Source organism: Passer montanus, unplaced genomic scaffold, assembly GCF_014805655.1.
Source record: "Passer montanus isolate IOZ18808 unplaced genomic scaffold, ASM1480565v1 scaffold66, whole genome shotgun sequence".
Classification (NCBI taxonomy): Eukaryota; Metazoa; Chordata; class Aves; order Passeriformes; family Passeridae; genus Passer; species Passer montanus.
This window is the reverse complement of record NW_024371704.1, coordinates 2,748,127-2,770,271: the sequence shown is the minus strand read 5'-3', so window position 1 is coordinate 2,770,271 and position 22,145 is coordinate 2,748,127. Positions and strand designations below refer to the sequence as shown.

Below are 22,145 nucleotides of genomic sequence, written 5' to 3'. Positions count from 1 at the left end.
GCTGTTCTCATATCCTTTATAGGCAACTTGTAGATGATTGTCATTCTGCTTCAGAGATGTCTCCAGCACCAAAGCCACCTGTGGTTTTGCTTCAGACATGTCTTGAGCACCAGAGCCACCTCAGTTACCTTTTGGATTGTGGTTTGCAACTATGCTACAAAATACTTCTTGGCTGTGCAACCCAAAACTTTTTTGTTGTTAATGTTCTTCATATGTTAAAGGTTAATTGGAGCCCAGCAAGGCAAACATAAGTATTCAGCCATGGTGAATGGCTTTGAAAAATATTTGTGATTTCCCCCCTAAAATACCAATCTCTCATTAACAGTGGAGAAAAGTAGTGAGATGTACAAAAGGGGACACAGTCAAATCATTGCATCTGTGTCCACATGTTCACCTACATTTTGTTTGAGTTTGCACTTTCTGAGCGCTCTTTATTACAGATAGCCCTTGTGATAACATTGTTGTGACCTACAAAATTCCTTTCTGCAATATCCAAATGGGCATGAGAAATACCAAAACAAACTCTATCTAATATCCGTGAAGGAGTGCTGGAGGTAAAAATATTTTTATGAGATCTGTTGCAGTAAAGTACCATGGACAGACTAATTCCTGGAACAGATAAGCTTCTTCCTGTAACCAAATATGTGTGTATATATGTGTATAATCAAATACAATATAGAAATGCATATAAAACAATGGTGTCAGGAGAGGAAAAAAATAGTGTATCTTCTTTCACTCAGTTTATAAAACCCCACTGTTTGGGATATTTTAGGATGGGGTTGTTTTAAAACTTTCTACATCTGTCAGAGGGGAGATGATTGTTTCTATCTTGTTAGGCAGGTTATTTAGGTGTTCTGAAATATTATTACTGAGCTAATTTTAAAAAATACTCTTACTGGGCCTAGAGTAGCAACTATAGAATTGACTGTTGACTTGAAAAACCTTAGACAAGGCTTGCAGTGAAGGATAATCGCAGATGCGAGCATCTTCTTTCCACATGTATTTGTTTAAATAGTTTACTGAATGTAATGAAAGGCCTAAGTTGATCATGTGCATTCTGTCAAAAACAAGTTACCACCTGTTATGAACAGGTTTAAACGCAGAAGAGCAAAGAAAGATAAATCTCTGTGTAAAAAATAGAACGAAATATTATTACTGAGCTAATTTTAAAAAATACTGGGCCTAGAGTAGCAACTACGGAATTGACTGACTTGAAAAACCTTGGACAAGGCTTGCAGTGAAGGATAATCTCAGATGTGAGCATCTTCTTTCCACATGTATTTCTGTTTGAATAGTTTACTGAATGTAATGAAAGGCCTAAGTTGATCATGTGCATTCTGTCAAAAACAAGTTACCACCTGTTATGAACAGGTTTAAACACAGAAGAGCAAAGAAAGATAAGTATCTGTGTAAAAAATGCCAAAATGATATATTTTTATTTAATAGTAAGAGAGGCAAAGAGAAAAGTAGAGAAAAGTTAGAAAAAAGCCAAGGTTACTTTAAAAAGCATAGGTCATATGGCTACTTAAAAAAGCATGGGATAGGTCATCACCATACTGTACTTTGCACCAGTTTTGCCTTCCTTTTTATGGGCCTCTAGGCAGGCTACTCACAGTCCAATACCACGTGTAGTTTTCAGGTGTTAAAGAGTGATTGTGATAGGCAGACATAAGGGAAAAACACTTTTTGAAGCCTTTCAGGTGTTAAGCAGTCATAATGACAAAGCACTTTTTAGAGCTTGTATTTTCTTATTAGGTTCTTAACCACCTTTTTGTGGTTAAGAACCTAATGGCTGACAAAGCACTTTTTAGAGCTTGTATTTTCTTATTAGGTTCTTAACCACCTTTGGATTCATGTTATGATGCTAATATGCTTTCTTGCAGTTTAGCTCCTTTCTCCTTAAATCAATAGAAAGAAATAGTTGTATAATAAACTATGATGTGAGAAAGTCGTATATTGTGACAAAGCTTAAAAAGGGTTTTGAGGATTTGCAGCCATGAGTGTTGATGAGAACTGAACTAATTTTCATTTCCCAGCAATCCTGTTGGCAGAGATCATTGGGTATCTATAAAGATGAAGCAGTGCAAGGTGTCGGTGAGGTGGGAAGCAGGGACCCTCAGCTCCTGCAGGAAGCTGCTGGCCCTGTCTGAAATGCTGGCTGGAAGGGCTCTGGCTGATGGGCTGCCTGCCAGCACAAAGACAGTGGCACTGTCCCTGCAGGTTTGCTGTAGGAAGGTTAAGCCTATGGATTGAAATAATCCTTACAATATTAAAAGCTCCAGTCTTGCAGTGTCTGATGGGGAAGGGCCTGTCAGACAACACAGAAATTTGCTGGTATCTCTGATGGAGTTTCTCTCACCAGCCTCCCCAATGTGTTCCCTGCAGTTTTTTGGTTGTCTCTGGCTGTTGGTTTGTCATCAGCAGCTTTTGCTTTTGGTAAAATGCTCCCCCACAGCAGAAACTGGCCTTGGATCTGAGCCCCTTGGCTGCTTAGAGGAATTAAGTCTTTCACTGATCCACGTCATTGAATATTCACTGCAGCCCACTGGCTCTGGCTACCCCAGCTGACACTGGTTTCCTGGCCCTTTTGCCCTGCATCTGTCACTGATCCTGGATGTGCAGAAAGTTTGTATCTCTGAAGTGAAATGGGCTTTTTTTTTTAAATTTTTTTTGTCCATGGCAGCTTGTCTCAGACCCCAGTGAAACGCTGGACTTGCCAGGCTGCCTGCCACATTTCCAGCACAATGTGCCCTGCCTTTCCCAGAGCTGGGCTGCTTTGTCCCTGGGTCTGAAGCATGTGTTTGCAAGGCACGGAGGTGTAGCTTATCACTGCTGGGCAGGAGCATCTGTCCCAGGCTCTGCTCGTGTTGTGCTTGGTGGAGAGAATGGGTGAATTGCTAAATGAAAGCATGGAAGGAAACCCCATGACCTCTGCACCTGTTTTAGGTTAGAGGGCTCCATGGGACAAGAGCCAGCCTTTGAGTCAGCATGTCTAGAGCTGGGCTGGGCATAGGAAAACTACTTATCTGTTTAAATAGACTTGATGGCCATTATGTGGCTGCCATCTGTCCTATTTCACACACGGTAACTTTGTTTTATTATCATCTTTAACCATGTCTTACTAGGTCTCTAAACTGCTGGTCAGCCTGCATTCATTATTGAATAAAGAGGCTGCCACTTTTTTAAACAGAAAATAATCTTACTACAATAGTGGTAAATGAGCTTTTCCCCCCTGTTTTGGTGTGAGTGCCTTTCTGCACAAGAAATGTGATTTATAGCAGGGACCTCACTGCCACATTTATCATCCTGATTAATCACAGCACTTTAATAGGTCCCTTTGCTTTAAACAGAAGACAGTGACCATCTAAACAATAGCTGGAGCATTAAGTATTGAAAGCCAAAATACATATAATGATTTTTCTTTATATTAGGAGGGGGGGAAAAAAAGTAGGATTTCAAGGAGACTGAGTGTTGGGTGTGGAGGATGTTTTGGGGAATGCTGTAAAAAGTTTGTTAGCAAGAGTTAAGAGGTTTGAAGGAGTTTTCAGGTGGGCTAACAGTAATAAAAATGTAATGGCAGATGTGCAATGCACTGTAAACATGGTTTGTTGTGCCAGTTCAAATAATCTAATTTTGCCATAAACTTGTGTGTTTGTGTGCAGTCAGCTCTTAAAGGCTTGTCTGCATGCAAAACCTCTACCATTTCACCCACAGGTGTATTAAGGGGCTGTGGATAATTAAACAATTGTGAACTTTGATGTATGCCCAAGAAAGATTGAAGTTTTCTTTGCTCAGGGACCACATCTCTTCTCAGTCAAGCTGGCTCTTAGGTCTGTGGAGATTTTGGTGTTACGTGACACCTATGTGGTATCATACAACTTGGGTATGATGGTTTGTGTGGTTTCAGGTTTGACATGAGCTCCCTTTTGGGAGATAACTCACTCCAGTAGGGACTGGAGGTGGTGTTCAAATACTCAGCAACAGCTCCCTCTGCATGACAGCATCCAGGATGGAAGCAGATGCTTTCTGTGAGGACATGTCCCATGTTGCCACTGTGTCTCTTCAGCTGGTAGCTGTCATTGTTCTGTAAAGGATGGACTTCTGAAACCACCTCTTGGGCCCTGAACACTCCTGATGTAACAGAATGATCCTTCTGACAGCCCTTTTCTGAAATCACCTCTGGGGTCCTGAACACTCCTGATGTAATGGAGTGATCCTTCTGACCACCCTTTTCTGAAACCATCTCTTGGGCCCTAAACACTCCTGATGTAACAGAATGATCCTCCTGACCACCCTTTTCTTATTGGTGGGGGAACCCAGGATTGTATAAAGCAGATTCTCCCCCTTTTCTCTCTGTGTTTCTTGTGAGAAGTGTGTGATACTGCCAAGAGAACATGGTTCAAAACCTGCTGGAACTCAGGTGAAAACTTTTATCACCTTCCATGGGTTTTGGATTGGCCCCCCAAGGACCTGCTTTGATCAGTAAAGAGAGTGCAGGGGCAAATTGAGGTACTGACAAGAGAAGGTGTCTTGTACAAGCCAGGACAGAAGGGCTGCTCTTGCTGGAGGACAGTGGCCCTTAGGGGTCCCTGCCACTGCAGAGGGAAGGAGGGGCAGGCTGTCTGCAGGGCACAAGGCAGCTGGGGAGGAAGGCATGTCAGATGGCAGCTCAAACAGCATGCAGAGTGACTTGTACAAAGTGGAGCTTAGATGGCATGACCTGCTTGACTTACACACCGCTTCACCTCAGCTGCAGTCAGACTTCTTCAGGGAGAAGATGGAGTAAACATGCATTTTTTAACAGGTGACAGGTGAGATAAAGATGAGGAAAGTTAATAGGAATTGTCACTGCAGAGCCTTTTGCCAGAGGCTGGCATTATGCTGAAAAGTGACATTAATAATGTTGGCAGGATGGGACAATCTATTGTTTAATATTAACAACTAAAATTCACCTTCTAATTATTCACTTAAATTGAGGTGGGAGAGTTTTGGCTTGCTTTATTTCCAAACTGCCATTTCCTCTAAAGTGCTCATGGCTGCCACAGATATTACTTTAATACAACCCTTACATCTGAGAAGCTCTCAGCATTTTGCTGGGGATGTCTGTTCCTTGGTTGATCGTCTTCAGTGGAGTAAATTAGTATATTGAACCATACATTATTAATCAGCTAAGGTATACTAAGGTGCAGTTGGGTGTTACTAAGGTGCAGTTGGGTGTGAGTGTAGGGGTGTTTGAATGTGTGCTCTAAGTCACATATTTACATCATTTTAACGATGTAATTTAGTAATTGTGATGGACCTGGCTGAATGCTAAAGGTAAAATGGTGGGGGAAAATACCAAAAAGGCCCTTTAAAATAAATTCTTACTTACAAGTGTTTTAATAGCAATACATGGCTGTGTGGCTCAACCTAAAACTTAAACTTACACTGAAATACTTTCATTGTTCTACTCAAACAAATTTGTATGGTTTTATTGACTGGTTGCAAATGGTACATTAAAGCATATGCAGTCAAAATGGTGTGGACTTTGGGGATGGCTTTTAGCTCCCTTTTGTGTGTTTCAGTATTTCCTAACATGTTAGAAATTATTATTTGTCATTTGGGCCCCTTTTCAGCTGTGGGGAGAAGGCTGAAAATTGTTGCAAGTTTTGAGCTCATGACATTTGTAGGGCAGGCCACAGTGATTATCTCCCCTCTCACTTTCTTGTGAGCTTCTTTAGCTGTTGCCACTTGAGGATGCTTTCCTGTTAAATTGCCTGTGTCACTTTTGGAGAGGATTTTCCATGAGTTGGTACTTTTAATGATCCATAGGAAAGAGTAAAAAGACTTCTAGTAGGCATGGTTGTCTCATTTTCAGAAGTGAAGCCATAGCTGGCCTTGACAGACAGTTACTGTTTGTGGGCATGTGCTGCAGTAGGAATTAGGCTTTTTGTGCCCTGGTGGCTTTTAGCTTGTCACCTCTGGAAGCCAAAACACATGCTAGTCCTCACCATGCAGGATTTTGCCTCTTGTGTAGAGTAGTTCAGTTTTTAGTTTCAGTAATAAAATACCTTTAAATACCTTTTGCAAGTTAGGTGTTTTTTTTTTTCTTTTTTTTTTCTGTAACTGGCAAAATTAGGGTGGATTGTTTGTTTATTTTAACTAGTTACCTTATTTTTTCCTAGGAATAACAAGATTGGAACAAGTGATTCACAACATGCAGTTTATCCAAAATAATAGGTCCCCTCTTCCAACCCCTCAAGGCATCTAAGCACCCATTAGTGTCTTAGCATTAAATACCCCTTTGGACTAGTGTTAGCAAGTCATAGGCTTCTTCATAGGCTGTTAAGAATTGAAAAGAGCTGAAGCAAATTTATTACAAGGGCATTACACTTGTATTTATTACATATAAATACAGTAAATTGTTTTGTACTATTATTTTATATTTTATTTTTACACGTTTTTACTTTTTTTTTACATTTTTATCATTATATTACAGTGTATTTATTACATAAAAATACAGTAAATTGTTTTGGGATATTATTTTCTTGCTTTAAACCATTACCTTCATACCAAGAACGTGCTCGGGCTTTATTTTGGCATTTCTTGGTTTCACTTTTTTGAGCTTTGGGCTAATTGGTTAAATCCTCTTGATCTTTCCAAGATGTTACTGGTGAAGTGATGACTAAAATATACCATCTCATATATCCATCTGAATTGAAAATACCCTGGCTACCTTTACAGAGCGGGCCACTGAGATACTGGAATATGGCAAAATTTTATGCACTAGTTACTGATACATAAGGGGTTGTTTTCACCCAGCTGTGCAGTTGCCAAGCAGAGGTTGTGTGACAGCAGGAGGATGTAGCCTAATTGAGGCAAATTGATTATTTATTTTGTGACACAGAGCACGTATACTGGGTTACAGGGGATTAATTCTGTCTTTGGTTTCACAGACTTTATGGCCCCACTGTCACACGTGTGCAGGATGAATTGTGTCCGTATTTGCTTCTGGTGGAGCCTGTTGCTGGGACACCATATGTCCCTACAGAATTCAGACACACATTTTAGGTGATGTTATTTTGGTGGCAGCTTCTCCTATCAAGTGCCTTTTTTTATTCCCTGAGTGTAGAGCACTGTGCTGCAGTTCTTTGTAAGTCAGACTACACACATGTGGTAGGAAGCCTTTGAATTTCTCTGTCTCAGCCTTGATTCTTGTTTCCCAATATCCTGATCATTAAACTGAGATGTGGCACAGCTTGGAGAACATGCCTGTGGGCTCTTTGGGCAAAAGAGTAGGACTGTGGTTCCCTCAAGGAGTTTTGGGTTAACACCACCATGACTGGGATCTTGCATAAAAGATCATGACAGTCAATAATGAGAGAAAAATACAGATTAAAAAATGTGCTCAGCCAAGAGGCAATTCATTTCAAAAACTGTTTTAATTAGTTTGTAGGGGTGAGCTACTTCACATGGCATATGTTTTCTGGGAAATGGTCCAGCTCAGTATTAAGAGACTAAAAGAAAATTGGGACTAAACATATGTGGATACAAGGGGCTTGAAGGAATGAAACCTTAATAAAGGCCAATACTGTCTGATTTACCTCAAGGAGGGTCAGTTCAGGTGCCTTTTAGTTTCCAGGAATACTGACAGTTCTGTTGTCTTAAGTATTGTATTGGTGATCAAATTGTGAGTTCTACCTAAACTATCTTATGCTTTAAGGTCACATTCTCATCTGATAGAGTCTAGAGCTGTGCCATTTAGGTCACTGTGCCTGTTTTGAGCCGAGCCAGGTCTGGTAACAATATACCTCTTTAGGATAGAGCACTGGCCAGGTGAGCATAGAGAAGTGCAAGTGACAGGTGCAGTTGTATTGATGGGGTGCAGCTGTATTCTTCTATATCCACTGATTTCATCACTGCATAGGGAATCACCCTTTCTTTGGAAGCTCAAACCCAGTCCTGTTCCTGTAGTCTTGGAGCATCTTCCCCAAAACACACTTAGAGCTGAGGAGACAGTCTCCCAGAGGAGGGAATGAGTATGTGTGCAGGGTGTGTCACCTGACATTCTCCATCCTCATCCAGCAGGAAAGAGACCATACCACGCCATGGCCAGTCCCTGAGGCAGTAGGTGTGCCTTCTCTGTGGTGGAGAAGGTGCTGTTCAGCAAAATGCCCTAGAGTGTGCCCAGAAGGAAAGGTGGAATAAGGAGTGGCTGTTCATTTGTAATAGGTAACTGAGCAAAGTTTTTATTCCTTCCACATCTCTAGTTTGGCTGTTGCCTCCTTTAATCTCCAGTCAATGTTTTCTGATCAAAATGGAGCTGAGGGAGGTCCTTCAGCATCTGAAAAGAGACATGGAAGGAGGAGATGGACAAAGCTCCCTGCCACTCCATTGCTCATTTCCTGTTTTCATGTATTTCCCCAATTCCTACAAAACCCAGAGAAATCTGTTTCTTAATGCCTTAGAATAAGAAGCAGCAAAGCACTGGGATTTCTTAGCTTGCATCCAAAATACCATGTCTTCTAATAATCTCAGCAGCAGCAGACATGAAAGCTCCTTCCAGAGAGATGTCACAAAGGTCACACGTTTTCCTTTGAATAATGAGCGGTGCTTTTAAAGGAGCTTAAGATAAACTTCAGGCCTATGGCCCATATGATGTGTTTGCTGCTTATAAAGACTGCAGCCCTTAGCTAAGCAGGAGCAATGATTCTGTCCCTAGAGCTTGGACTGAAATGCCAAAAATCTTGCATGTGCTTTCCTGATGTACCATAGAGGCTGTGCATGTTTTTAGGCAAGGCTTTTTATCTTACTTAGCCTCAATTTATAACCTTTAAAAAATGGGTACAATAGCACAGTACAACACAGTTCTTAACTATTTTTGAAAATGATTCCACATAAAATACTCAAAAATCAGGGGCAGGGAGCAGGCAATAGTGGAACAGCTGGGGAATGGGAATCAGGTTATGGAAGAACAAACATAGATAACTCTCCTGTTGTGTAACTTACATCTGAACATATTCTGCACTGATGCTGAAGGACAAGTTGATTATTGCAGAGAGACTCTACATCATAAATACAGGTACATAGGAACAACTGGGGCTTCCTTTTCTCTCTTTTGTTTGTCTGTATTTGGTTATAAACTGTTCAAGGATCAATGCCTTTTCTCAGTATGGGCACTGCCTACTTTTAAGGGGTGTCACTGTCAGCCACAGCCTAAATTGTTAAGGATCTACTTGGCATTTTGTTATAAACTAGAACCAAGTAGAATCAGATCCTCCAATGTTGTTGGTGTGTGCTCTGCTGATCAGAACCATAGAATCACACACTATTTGGGTTGGAAGGGACCTTAAAGAGAAGAAGAGAGGAAGTTCCAGCCCCCTCTGCTGTGGGCAGGGACATCTGCTAGACCAGGTTGCTCCAAGTCCTGCCCAACCTGGCCTTGAACTCTTCCAGGGATGTGGCATCAACAACATCCCTGGACAACTTGTTCCAGTGCCTCACCACCCTCCCAATAAAGAATTTTTTCGTAATACCCAATCTAAACCTCTTCTCTGTTAGTGTGAAGCCATTCCCCTTTTTCTGTCACTCAATGCTCTTATAGTCTTTCTTACTGCTTCCTTCAGGTACTGCAATTAGGTCATACCAAAACCTTCTCTTTTCAAGGCTGAACAATCCCAATTCTTTCAGCCTTCTCTCCAGCCCTCTAATCAACTTGATGTCCCTCCTCTGGACTTGCTCCAACATTTTAGAGCTGATACAGCTCTGGGATACAGAACTCAGAGGCAGTCTGCTGAAAAAATGAAGTCTTTGAGGCCCTGTGGTTGGAAAAAAACCTTTTTCTCAGAGTTTGAGTGCCTCAGTCCCTGGTCCTGAGGCAAAAAGATAACTCAGAGGCAGTCTGCTGAAAAAATGAAGTCTTTGAGGCCCTGTGGTTGGAAGAAAAACCTTTTTCTCAGAGTTTGGGTGCCTCAGTCCCTGGTCCTGAGGCACAAAAAGAGAGCTAGAAACAGGTGAGTTGGTTTGGCTCCATAAGTGAGATGGGGCTCAGTCTGCACAGGGCTGTATGAGCTGACTCCAGCAGTGGTTCTCCAGCACTGGAGGTCTCTGTGCTCTCAACAAAGGGAATCTGTGGCTGTAGTATCTGGCAGCCACTGCCTGGCTATTTGTGTGCAGGAAAAGCTGCTTCCTTCAGCTCTGGGAGCGTAAGGAGCTTTCTGCCTTGGCACAGCAGCCATGGAAGTTTGCTGTTCCTCTTGGCTGAGAAGGTTTTCATGCATCACACACCTTGCTTATGTTTCTGTAGCACAGAAGTTTGCCCCCAGCAGAGCTGAGTGCCTGACAGGTGCTCGCCCAGGATCAATCCCTGAACTTTGGACCGAGAACGGCAAGTGGTGTCACATCCTCCTGCATGTGCTGTAAAGGGCAGGACAGTTCTGGAGCTGAAAGTAAAACCTTTTCTTCTGGCATCATGTTAAGCAGTGGGATCATCCTTTTCTTCTAGGAGGAGATCTATTATGTCTTTACATTTATGGAAATAATTTTTTGAGCTATAGGGTGAGATTATAAAATGTTAATAGCCTCAAAATAGAAAGCATGGATTTTGTTAGCAAATTCATCAGTGCTGAAATTGAGATTCTTCTTATTGTGCTTTTCATTGCTGTCCACCAATGTTTTTAAACAGCTTTTTACTTTAACAGCAATGTAATGTTGTCTCCAAATCTTAGAAACCATTTTCAAATATGTGAATTGAAAGTGTGGATTTGCAATTTTTAAAAAAATATCTCCCAGGAGGGCAGAATTGCTGGTCTCTGTATAACTGAGTTTTCTTTTAAGTCTTCCCACTACGTGTGACTCATCATTGTGCTAAAGTATCCCAAATCCTTTGTTACAGAAGGTTGCAGCTCTTGTGCTCAAATGGGTCAGTAATCTTTGATTTCAGGCACTTTCCTTAATCTTTATTAAGGTATTTCTTAACAGAGCATAGTGTTTTAAGAAAGCTCTTATGTGCTTTTGAGTAATGGCCTTCTGCTTTCAAAGACCCACAAGTTCTACATGCTAACTCTAAAAAAGAGGCAAGTTTGCTATGTGAATTAGGGAATAGAATGCTTATTTTGAAAATTGTTCCAACAGGTGTTAATGGCTTTGCTGTGATGCATGAAGTCCATAATCTTAAGATCAAAACACTATTTTTGACTCGTTCTGTCTTCATAAAAGTGTTGCAGTCAGTTTTGGCTTTTGTTGGAGAAAGCATGGCACTGTGAGTTACTGATGCAGCCTGGTGCTGGTAATCTCCAGCAAGTGAAGTACAGCTTTTCACCATGCAAACCATTTCCCAAGATTGGTCCACTTAGGGTAAAGCATTGTTATTTTAATGCATTTTGATGCATGTGGTGCTGAGAGAGAACAGTAATTTTCTTGATGGGGATTTAATTTCAAAAAGTTTGGAATCTGTATTTGTCCAGCTTTTCTTGTTGGCTTCCACATTCTATGAGTTTTCAGTTGCACCACACAGTTTTGGGGGATCAAATAAGGCATCTTAATGTTTTCTATTGTGTTACCCCATGTTTTCTCATCTCCTTAGCATTGCCTGCTTGCTTAATGAAAAACAAATTCAAGTGTAGTAGTGGAACACACTTTAGAACTGCTGATAAATGAAGGGAATTAGCAGAGAAAGGGTGATAGAAAATTAGGAGGAGGAGCATTTTGTGAGCATTTTGGCTGGCAATATAATCTGTGCCTCCTGCAGTGCTGTCTGCCAGTGTTCCTGGTGAGTTTGTCTGATTTTGAGCCCTCAAGCTGCTCAGGAAGCTCCACACAGCTTCTGGCTTATAACAAAAGTAGTTATGAGTTTGTGTTATTTTTTAAGTATGTGGGGGTAAAAGCACAACAGTTCCTCCAGAACTCACAATATAGTGGTTTTTCACTTCTGGCAGCTTCTAGTTATTTTAAAATTTGTGAAAGATGTGGGGTATTTTATTAAAGTAAACAAAGCTATGTGAAATGAGTGCTCTAAAAGAAAAACACTGCGATTTTTCTAAAACCCTAAACTTCAATGGGGACACAGAAGTGTATATTCTTTATGGGCACTCAGTTTGACCTCAGCTATTTTTTAGTAGCATACATCCTGCTGAATTGGGCTTTTATGAGTTACAGCTTAAGATACTAAATAGAGAACATTTGGTTTCCCAGGAACGAATATAATTTTCAAATAAACAAGTGTTTTGAATATATATACTGGGGAGAGTCCTTACAGCAAACTCTTCTCCCAGGTGAAAGCTGGTCAGTTTATTGTGTCTTGTCTCTGGAGAAAGTAAGAAAGGCCTTGTTTCCCACAATTAGGTTTGGAGTTGATACTGAAGTAGGAAGTTGAGCATAATGGAGTCTATCCACTCAAACAGTTCTTCTAACAGGAAAAAAAAACCAAACCCAAAACCTATGTGTAAAATGTGAACTTTTTTGGGGGAAAGAATTAGTTTCAAAAACTTCCTATTCCTGAAAATTCCTTCCCCTTTTTCTGATTTTAAAATGTATTTTTTAGATGTTTTGTAAATTCAAGAAATAATTAATTCTGTTTGGAATAGCTCAAATTTCAGAAGGAAAACTCAAAGAAAAAAAAACAAGTCAAACACAGCTGAAACATTTCATTTGACCTAGTCTGAAATACTTAGGGTTTTCTTGATATCTTGAGCTTGGATTGACAAAACATTTCTGAAACTGTATAGGACCTGGCAAGGCAATCTCTGCCAGCTCTGGGCATTGATGATCTACCCAGGGGATTCCTTCCTGGTTTAGTGCAGTGAGGAGACACCAGCTTGTGTTTCAAAAGCACCATGGCTGCTTTGCCTGGCCTCTGAGCCCAGCTGAAATCCTTCATGTTTCAGCAAAGCTCACTGGCTCACAGTGTGGGTATGGAATGGGATTCTGCTGCTGCTGGAGCTGGGAGGGTGTCCACAGTGTGAAGGGACCACTCCAACAGCCACCCATGTACCCAGCACATGGACAAGACCAGTCCATGGTTTTTTAAGAAGTAAAAGAATCATGTAATTAATAAAAAATGTAATAGGAGGAAAAAAAAAGTTAACAGTCAAGTGGTTAGAGGAGGACTTGTGTCTTTAGCTGTATTTATGGGCACATTGTTTTGTTCCAGCTCTGCTGCCTGCATTCTATGTAAAAAAGTGTCCTAAAATTAAAGTAGGATTTCTTGTAAGAGCAGACAGGTGTTGGAAAATCCCAGCTCTACAGAGATGGGGCCAACTGAGAGGTATTTTAAAAGATTGTATTCCATTATCAGTCTCATAGAAGGGTGAGACATGAGTTGTAAAACTCAACACCATTCTATCAGAAGCCACTGTATTTCCTAGTTACAATACCTTATAAATGTTTTTCAGCCCATTAGCATTTGCCACACAATGCTGCTAATACTTCTGACACCAATCAGCTACTATTTTACCACATGTGGTCTTGCTGCAATGCATGTTTCACAGTTCCAGTTCTCCAAAATATCTGGTCTTTTTGCAAGGCCATCTTTTGGAACTTGTTTCTGGTTCAGTCTCTTTCTCAACAATGTCATCTCTATTCCATGGCCTTCCTAAGTTAGCACACCTTATCTCAGAGTTTGCAAAAAGAGGTACAAGGCTGTGTGAGCTGTGTTTAGAGAATCCTTTACAAATCCATTTTTCACATCAGGCAGAATGGATTGATGACAGGATGCACTTGCAAGTGCCCACAAGCCCCAAACCCGGCTGATGTGGTGGCTGGTCCAAGCCATGAGGCTGGCCCTGTGTTCCCAGACTCCTTGTGAATTGCATAAATGGAGGGTGACGTACTTGCTGAGTATAATGGTGTAAACTTTGTGACTAGAAATTGTTTACAGAACTGTTTTGGAGAGAACATTTGAGCCTGGCCTTTACAGCCTCTCAGGGAGCACCCACTGTCTGTTTTGAGCCCTCTAGCCCATCGTGAAATTCTCTTTTATGGCATCCCTCTGCCCAATCCAAACATTCTGTTTACAGATTTATTACCTGCATGTAGTAAGATATCTGTGCCTGAATACTTATCAGCAGAGCCCACCTTTATTCTAGTGCAAATAGACAAGGGCTTCCATGAAACTGGGACAGCAGGAAAAGAGGCTTTGCCACTAATTTCCTCATTTCTTTGTTAGATACAAAAGTCAAAGCTTGGGGATTTTTTTTAGGGAATCCAGGGGCTGAGGCTCTTAAGGATGGACAGCTATAATACTGTAGTTTATGTGGACAATTTTCCCGCTGTCACACCTCTGTCTGACATGGCTGTGGCACTTGTGGGATGCATATCCCACAAGCATCAATCAGCTTTAGATGAAATTTGGTGTTTCTTACCAAATGCCTGATGATAGGCAAATGTCACTTGAGTTTACTGCTCTTAAGAGTTCAGCAAGGACAAGAGAGAAGATATGAGGAATGAAGGGAAAATACTGAAGGGGGCAAGGCTGGATGTGGATGTGCTGGTGCCAGCCATCCTGTGTTCTGGACGTGATAATGAGACTGCTGGCGAGTCCTGTTTCACAGTGGAAACATTTCTTCCTGGCTGATTCTGGTATCACATTGTCTCTGGCATGGAGCACTGCTTATTTGCATAAGTCATCAGCAGGTTACTAGTTTTTCCACAAAGTAGGATGCATGCTGAGAGGAATTTTAGGGCAGGTGGAATCACCTTAGCAGTCCCTGGCCTGGGAGAGACACTCTGCTTCTGTGAGCATTGGCTTTGGTTGAGCAGAAAATCAAGTGATGCTGTTTCAGATGTAGCTTGGATGTGCTGTGGGTGGTGGTGGGTATTTCTATGGACTCTCAAGGAGCAGACCTTTAGGCAGGCCTGGAGGAAGTGATGGTAGGGGATGTCTGGAAAATCCCCAACAAAGCAAGCAAAAAATCTTCCTGTTTTCAGCTACTGAAAGACTCTGCTTTCTCAAGGAGCAGACCTTCAGGCAGGCCTAGAGGAAATGATAGCAGGGGATGTCTGGAAAATCCCCAACAAAGCAAGCAAAAATCTTCCTGTTGTCAGCTACTGAAAGACTCTGCTTAATTCTCCTTCACCCTGTGACAGGTAACTTGTGCATTCTATATTGCTAATGGAGATAAGTGGTTTAGAGGTGACTTCAGAAATTACAGGTTCAAAGCCTCTGGGAGATTTTGCAGTTGTGTATAGGAAGTGCATGTATTACAGGAATATGTGTTAAATGGGCTTTTCAGTATGATCCTGAGCAAAGCTCGTATCATCCTGTGGTTCTTTCCAAAACAGTGCCAGTAAAACTTCCAGAATGTGCCATTGGATGGGGTCAGTACTGCAACAGTACTGCTTGGCTGTAATGCTCTAACCTGGGGAGAAGGAAAAAGCAGAAATCCAAAGTATGGTACAAAATTTTCTTTAAAAAGGTGGCGAACACTGGCTAAGCTGTACTGTGTTCCCTGTCATGTTTGCTCCCAGGTGGAGGTCTTCAGGCAATGTTTTTGTGCCACTTGTCTTTATCTTGGAGGTCTCTGGTGGCACATAAGCCGTGACATTGGAGCGTGCCTTTGAGGACTATGTTCTAGCAAACGTCTTCTCACTTAATATGGTGCTTTGGGCTTCTAATCTCAAGGACATCCATATCAGTGCAAAAATCTGCAGCTTAAGCTCAGTTTCCGGGGTACTGTACAGCTTGCTCTTGACTCCTCAAAGTGAACTTCAGTGCACTTGGAACTAGAGATAACATAGAGCCAGCTGATACAGAAACCCATGTACTAGCCATAGGCTAATGTCCTCCTGCAGTCCCAGAGCAGCTGTGCATCCTGAACCTTTGCTATTCTCTTGCCATCATTTTCACTGGCACGCTGGGAAAAGGCTGCACTTGGTTACTACAGGATTATAAAGCAACACACAGTTGTTACATCATGGCTATGCTGGGAGTGTGTGCTCAACCTTATCATTAGGTGCAGGAGCTGAGAGACCTTGGGTTTGGTCCTGTCTCAGACAGTGACCTGCTTTGTTACCCACAGAAAGTCTCTCAGTCTACAATCCTGTCAAAGGGGATTTTTACTTTTTCAAGAGAATCATCTGAAGTTTTATTGACACCCTTAAATTGTATAATACCACATGGATGATAAGAAAAATAAACTCATCCCCAGCCAAAAAAGTGATATATTTTATTGTGTCTTATTTTGTATTTCCATCACATCTCTGATATACCAAGTTGACTCCTGGGTTATAAGATGTATTGAGGAAATTTTCTATCTGTCAGGATAAACAGAACTGGTTTGTCAAAAAAGAATACTCAAACAAGAGGATGGGCCCAAACCAGTGCAGCAGTTCTTGCTTTCTAACCCTGTCTCACATGCTTGTGTCCTTAATTTCTTACTGGCATAAGACTTGCCCCAGCCCTGTCAGTAAGACAAAAGTCTCCTGTGCTGTTCTTTGGAAAATGGTTGTTTTGACTGCCTTGTCTGTTCTCCTCCACCTCATGCATGGGCTGCAGCTGTGTTATGGTCCTGGATGCTGTAGGGAAAGGAAGCACACCTTTAATTTTGGACAAGAGTGCCTGGAAGCCAAAGCAACAACGAGCTTAGCAAGGAGCAGCATTTGCTGCTTTCCATCTGTGGTGATTGTCCTAGAGCTCCAGGAGGAGGGGCTCCACAGCAGCAGGTGAGAAGATGCCCTCACTGGGGCTGCTGAGTTGAAGTGTGTCCCTGGAGTGGGGCAGCATAGCCCTGAGGCCAGTCTGTGGTGTGTGCTCGTGCCAGGCTTGTCCAGATGTGCAGCATCCTTAAACCCATGCTTAGCAAAGCTCAAGTGGCTCTGGCCAGCTGTCAGTCTCATTGTGACGCTTTGTCCTGACACATCTTTTGTCATCCCAGTTCCTCTTCTTCTTCTGTGCTCTCCTGCCTGCCTTTTTCCTCCCTCTGAATTACTGTGATGACTGAGGGGAAGACTCTTATACTCGCTGGTTTGCAGCAGCTTGGCTGTCAAGGTGTTTGTAAGGAGATGAAAGGCAGTGGCTGATTTTCTCTGTTGATTGTGTCTGTCACTCATGAGTGAAAGCCCTTTGCAATCTTGGCACATCCTGGCTTTATTTGTTGCACGAGCTCTGCCTGGGAGCAGCCTGATTTCAACACACACTCTTGGATTGTATCCATGAGCTAACTCAGGGCTAGGGGTTTTTTTAGAAAGTGCTATTAGTCTAAAGACAGGTTAAAAGCAGAGTTTAATAAGATGCATATAGTACAATATCTGTATTTTGAAGTAGGTTGTTCTTTTTTATTTGCTGTTCACTGAAAAAAAGAAAGAAATTATAATAACTTTTTCCAATTTCTTAGTAGTGTCTTTTATTGTGTTGGCTCTGAGAGATGGGGGAAATGTAAAGTCTCAAATTTAAAAGTCTTCAGCTTCCAATGGGAGCTCCTTTTCGTGATGCTGGACCAAAGTATGAAACATATCAAACATATCTTCTATGTGTGTGATATTGAGGTGAGGATGGCGTGTCCCTAACAGGTGAAAGATTTCTCAGTCCTGGATCTTAAATAAATGATTTCTATTGGATACCAACTTGTGGGGTTGATGGTTTCTGTTTCACTAAATGGCTGTTAGAGAGTCCCTATCCAGAATCTCTAGTGAGCTTTTCCTCTCCAGCATGTAAAGATAAAGCTTGTGCCCATACAACCATTTCATGGGTGTCTGAAATAGCTGGGGCCTCCTAAGTAAATGAAAAGACTGTAGTACATTGTATCCAGCATCTTCATTAGCAGTGAGAGCTTTGTCAGCCTTTCTTCTGCAGGTAAGATCCTTCAGTGGTGGGAGATGGCTGATCTTGTGGCCAAGGTGGGTGACAAGAGTTACTCAGGGACTCTCTCTGCTTTGCTGACAAACTGAGAAAAAAAAAATAGGCCAGCAATCCATCTTGCAAGTCTCTTAAGCCATCATAAGGATTTATAGGAACTCATTATACAATAAATTATAGCTATAAAATAGCAGGTGGTACATCTTTCAAGCAGTATGTATTAAAATTCAACTTGACAAGACCAGGAAAACAGCCCCCAGACCTATCTTCAATAACTGCAGGGGAAGTAAGCTGTGGTTAAGAGAAGTGGAGTGTTAATGACAGCTCTGTGCCAGTAAACACAACAAAATGCCTCAGTGGTAATTGTCATCAGAACGATTTCCTTCCCTGCTAGTTACAAAATCAGATAAACTATTAGAAACACCATTTGTAAAACCCAGACACCATATATTTCCATCAAATGCAGCAATGGTTTCTGAGATTCCTGAAAAAAACCCCTTGGGGTGCTAGCTGGGCTGCTGCTGAATGCAAGCTGTGAAAATATTGGCATGCTCATTTTATCCTTTGCTATCCTTGTCCTTCTCTGTTTCCATTCTTTAATCCTTACTTAGTGGCAGCCACTAATGCAGCCAAGTTACTTCTGCGTCAAGAGGATCAGGGAACTGTTTCCTCTCAGGCCAAATGTGCTGACACTGCTAACCTTGATTTCTATAAATGATTGAACAGTGTCTCCTGTCTGCTGTGTATTTCAGGCTCCACTTAGCCAAGATTCTTGGATGCTGAGACAGCTTTTTGTCTTCCCTGTCTCTCCTCCTCAGGTCATAACCAAGCCAGGCTTTGTCTCCTCTACCTTCATGACTCTGAGCTGCTTAGACTGGCAGCATGTTTTTCCCCATGAAAAGACCTTTTTCAATTTGCAGGGCTTTAAAATTTTCTTTTAACTATTGAAAGATTTGGTGTGGATGTTTTAGTGAAAATGAGTCACCAGATAAGCAATGGGAATTAAGTGTTGGGAGTAATCCATTTTAATGCAGATGCAGTGCAGTAGGTTTTGGAATAAATAAATTTGTGATGGTACTATCAGCATTGCTTGTTCTTGAATCATTTAAAGCTTTTATAAATCAGCTTGGTCAAAAGGGAGCATGCTAAACTGGCTTCAGAAACAACATGTTCCAGGAGTGAGGGAAGTACTGAGTTGTGTGCTGCCCAAAGCCAGCTCAGACTGGTGGCGAAAATCTCAGTACAGGTTTTTCCTCAGTCAGTGTGGCTCTGGAGTCTTGATTTCCAAGTTGAGGCAACATCCATTGCAGTCCTTCCTGAATTTCAGGCCAGTTCTAGAGCCTGCTGGCTTGTGCTGATGGTCAGTGATTTACAGCAGCACAACCTGGCCTCTCCTTTGCCTCCTTTAGCTGACGTGGTTTAAAGACATTTGCTCTCTGCATCAACCCTAGCTGAAGCTCAGATATATTTGCTTCATTTCCTAGCACTTTGGAAACTGAATAATAATAAATGTGTAGTGAATTCTGCCCTGCAGATAACCAGAATATGTTTTTTTGCATCTCTTTGAAGAATGTCTGTTATTTTAAGCCTCTGCTGCCAAGGGGAAAGCATAGGGTACATGGAAAGTAGGAAGGAGGAGAGGAGAGTGTGGAGTGTAAAAGGAAGAAGCTGTGGGAAAAGGTTTGGTGCTAATAGACTGGATCCATTTGCAGCAATATTGGGTAAAGCACTAAATGCTGAAAAGTAATTTGTGGCAATTTAGGCTTTTATCCTAGCATGTATGTTGCTCTTGAGGTATATATAGCAAAAGGCAGGCTCCCAGACTGAAAAGTTAATAACCTTAAATGTGCATTTCTGCAGGCAGATTGCTGAAGCTAATAAATATCTGTCTAGATATCTCTGCAAGGCAGAGCCATGGGCTGACCCTTCAGGATAACAGTACAGCTCCTTTCTCAGGAGAACAAATAGAACAGCTTAGGAAAAGAATGTACTTAGTTCTTAAAATTTTCATTGCAGGTGACTCTGCAGAACAGCTGTGTTGTTGGGTAGGTCATACAGAAGCATTTGAACAGACATAAACCCTCAAATGAGAAAGGAAAGCAGCTCCTGAAAAAGACAGGATATATTTTTTAAAATTAGTACAATGTATGAATTTATCAATCCTGTTGGTTTTAAGAGGTCTGTAAGAGGAGGAGTGACTTTAATGAAGAATGGTTACAAATACCTTGTGCATAGAATAGAACCCTAGTCCTCTGTTATTCATGTGTATGTATATGCACACTGGATTTTTCCTATCAGTTTTTGTAGGTGGTAGTCAAAGTGTTTACCAAAAAGAAGAAAAGGCAATCCCTACTGGATACAGCAGAGGAAGTAGCATGCTTGATCCACAGGCAAATGGCAGAGCCAGAATGAGCAGGTTTCCCTGACTGTTTGATGCTAGGTCGCAGTGCATCCAGCCTAGAGCTGTCAGCCCTTTGTTAGTCTGCATCAACAGAGAATCTGTCTGATGTACTTCAGTGGAAGAAAACGTGTTGAATGCACTTACTGGGCTGTATTTGTGGACAAGACTTCAAGTTTTCTTCATTGTGATAAGCTTGCATGTCCTGACATTGGTTTCTATATCCAAGATGGATGATATTAATCACAGCTTCTTGTTAGGAGTGAAAAAAACAGCTCATCTGTTTTGTGCCTTGTCCCTTGTGGAAAGTGTCACTTGAAGGAGCCAAAGTGCCATCCCCTGCCACCCTGGCTCTAGGGCATCAATAAACCAGCATGTCCCTTCATCAGGGCACAGAGCTTTTCTGAAGACACTGCCGGTTTCAATAATTACTTGTTGGGACAAGTTCTTCTGGATTTTTGTCTTAAGCAACAGGGTTTAGGAGAAATACAAAGAAAAAGAAACCCTTCCTAATACATTCTGCACTGTGATTATTAGAATGTGCTTACAGGAAGTGGAAAACCCCATTGATGTATCTGGTGCCACATTCTGACCAGGCACTTAAATGTTAACTTCTTGCTTTTTGTTTAAATGCCCTAAACATGGAATTGTGGCCGTCTCTGTATGGGTGGGTGTCTCTTCTGTTCTCCAGCAGAAGAACCTTTGAATCATGTCATTTTCTTCCCTTCTCTCTTCCTCAGCAAGAGTTGGAAGTGGTGATAGCAGGCTGAACACAGCAAATATGTGGGGCAGCAAAAATGCTGCTCACTTCTGGGATCTGTATTTTGCTTGTCTGGTATTTTTGGTATTCTGCTGGTGGCTAAAATCACATTTATTGCAGTGGACTTTCAGCAGGCTACTGGGACACATATTTAATGGTGGTGGAATAGATAATGAAAGTGCAAAGCCAAGTTTGATTTTGGTAAAAATGTCATCTGACCATCTGGCATACAAGTAGCAGGTGTCTCCATCCTTCTGTTATGTCCCTGTAGAGTGCCTCTGTCTCCTTGCCCCTCCCCAGAGGGGTGTTCTGCCTCCTCTGGTTCTGGCTCTGTGGCAGTGGTGGCACATCAGAGGGCTGTTGGGATGCCACGTGCTCAATCCTCAACTGTCAAGAACATTGATCTTTCTGCTGAGCCAGGGAAAATTTAATTAGCTTATTTTAACACTCATCTTTGTCCTGTGGGTTGGTGGAGTTGATGCTGGCTGGAGCCTCAGTTCCACATAGCTCATTTACTGTAACTAATTAATGCTCATAAATGAGTGGTGCACTCAGCTGGCAGCCTCTGCAGTAAGGTGGAATTTATTCCATTGCAAATTTTTCATTTATTTGCTGTCAGAACCATATGAAACCTTCCCCCTTCAGGGCAGCAAAATCTTTCTGTTCTTGTTGGATGTTAACTGGGCAAACTGATAGAAAGCTGTAGTTAGCACAAGTCCATACCAGTGATGTGGTACAGACAAGGTGATAAATTCAGTCACAAAGGATAACAGTCCAGGAAATAAAAAGGATCTGAACTGCTCTCTAGCTTAAGGTTAGTTGCCTTTGTGAGTATGAATTATGATTCTCTCTGATTTCACACTTACATCTTACTTCTTGTCATTACCTTCTATCCTTCTTTTTAATTTGGTTTAGTTTTATGTTTTTTACTACTCTAGCTTCTGGCAATGCCTGCTCTATTCTTGCTGAAGCTTTAAAACAGTGAACTCTCAAACAAAAGCATTAGCTTGAGTCAGATACTCTATACGGGAAATTAATTTCTGAACAACTAAAGTAAAAAAATGTACAAGTGTCTTGGCCATGAGAAGCTGCAGCCTTAAGTATAGGTGATAGTACTAGCTGGCTTCATAATGCTGGGGGGATACTCAAGGACATGTGGTGAGGAGACCCCTTTCACCCTGATGGAGACCCTTGGGTTTCTGTCTGCTGCTTGCACC

The 22,145-nt window shown here is 41.7% G+C and overlaps 1 protein-coding gene across 44 annotated transcripts in view; it reads left to right on the top strand.

Moving 5' to 3' along the window:
* The window catches only part of MAP2 (microtubule associated protein 2), a 225,864-nt gene that overhangs the window by 101,534 nt on the left and 102,185 nt on the right, over window positions 1-22,145 (top strand). The gene's annotated exons all lie outside the window — the stretch shown is intronic.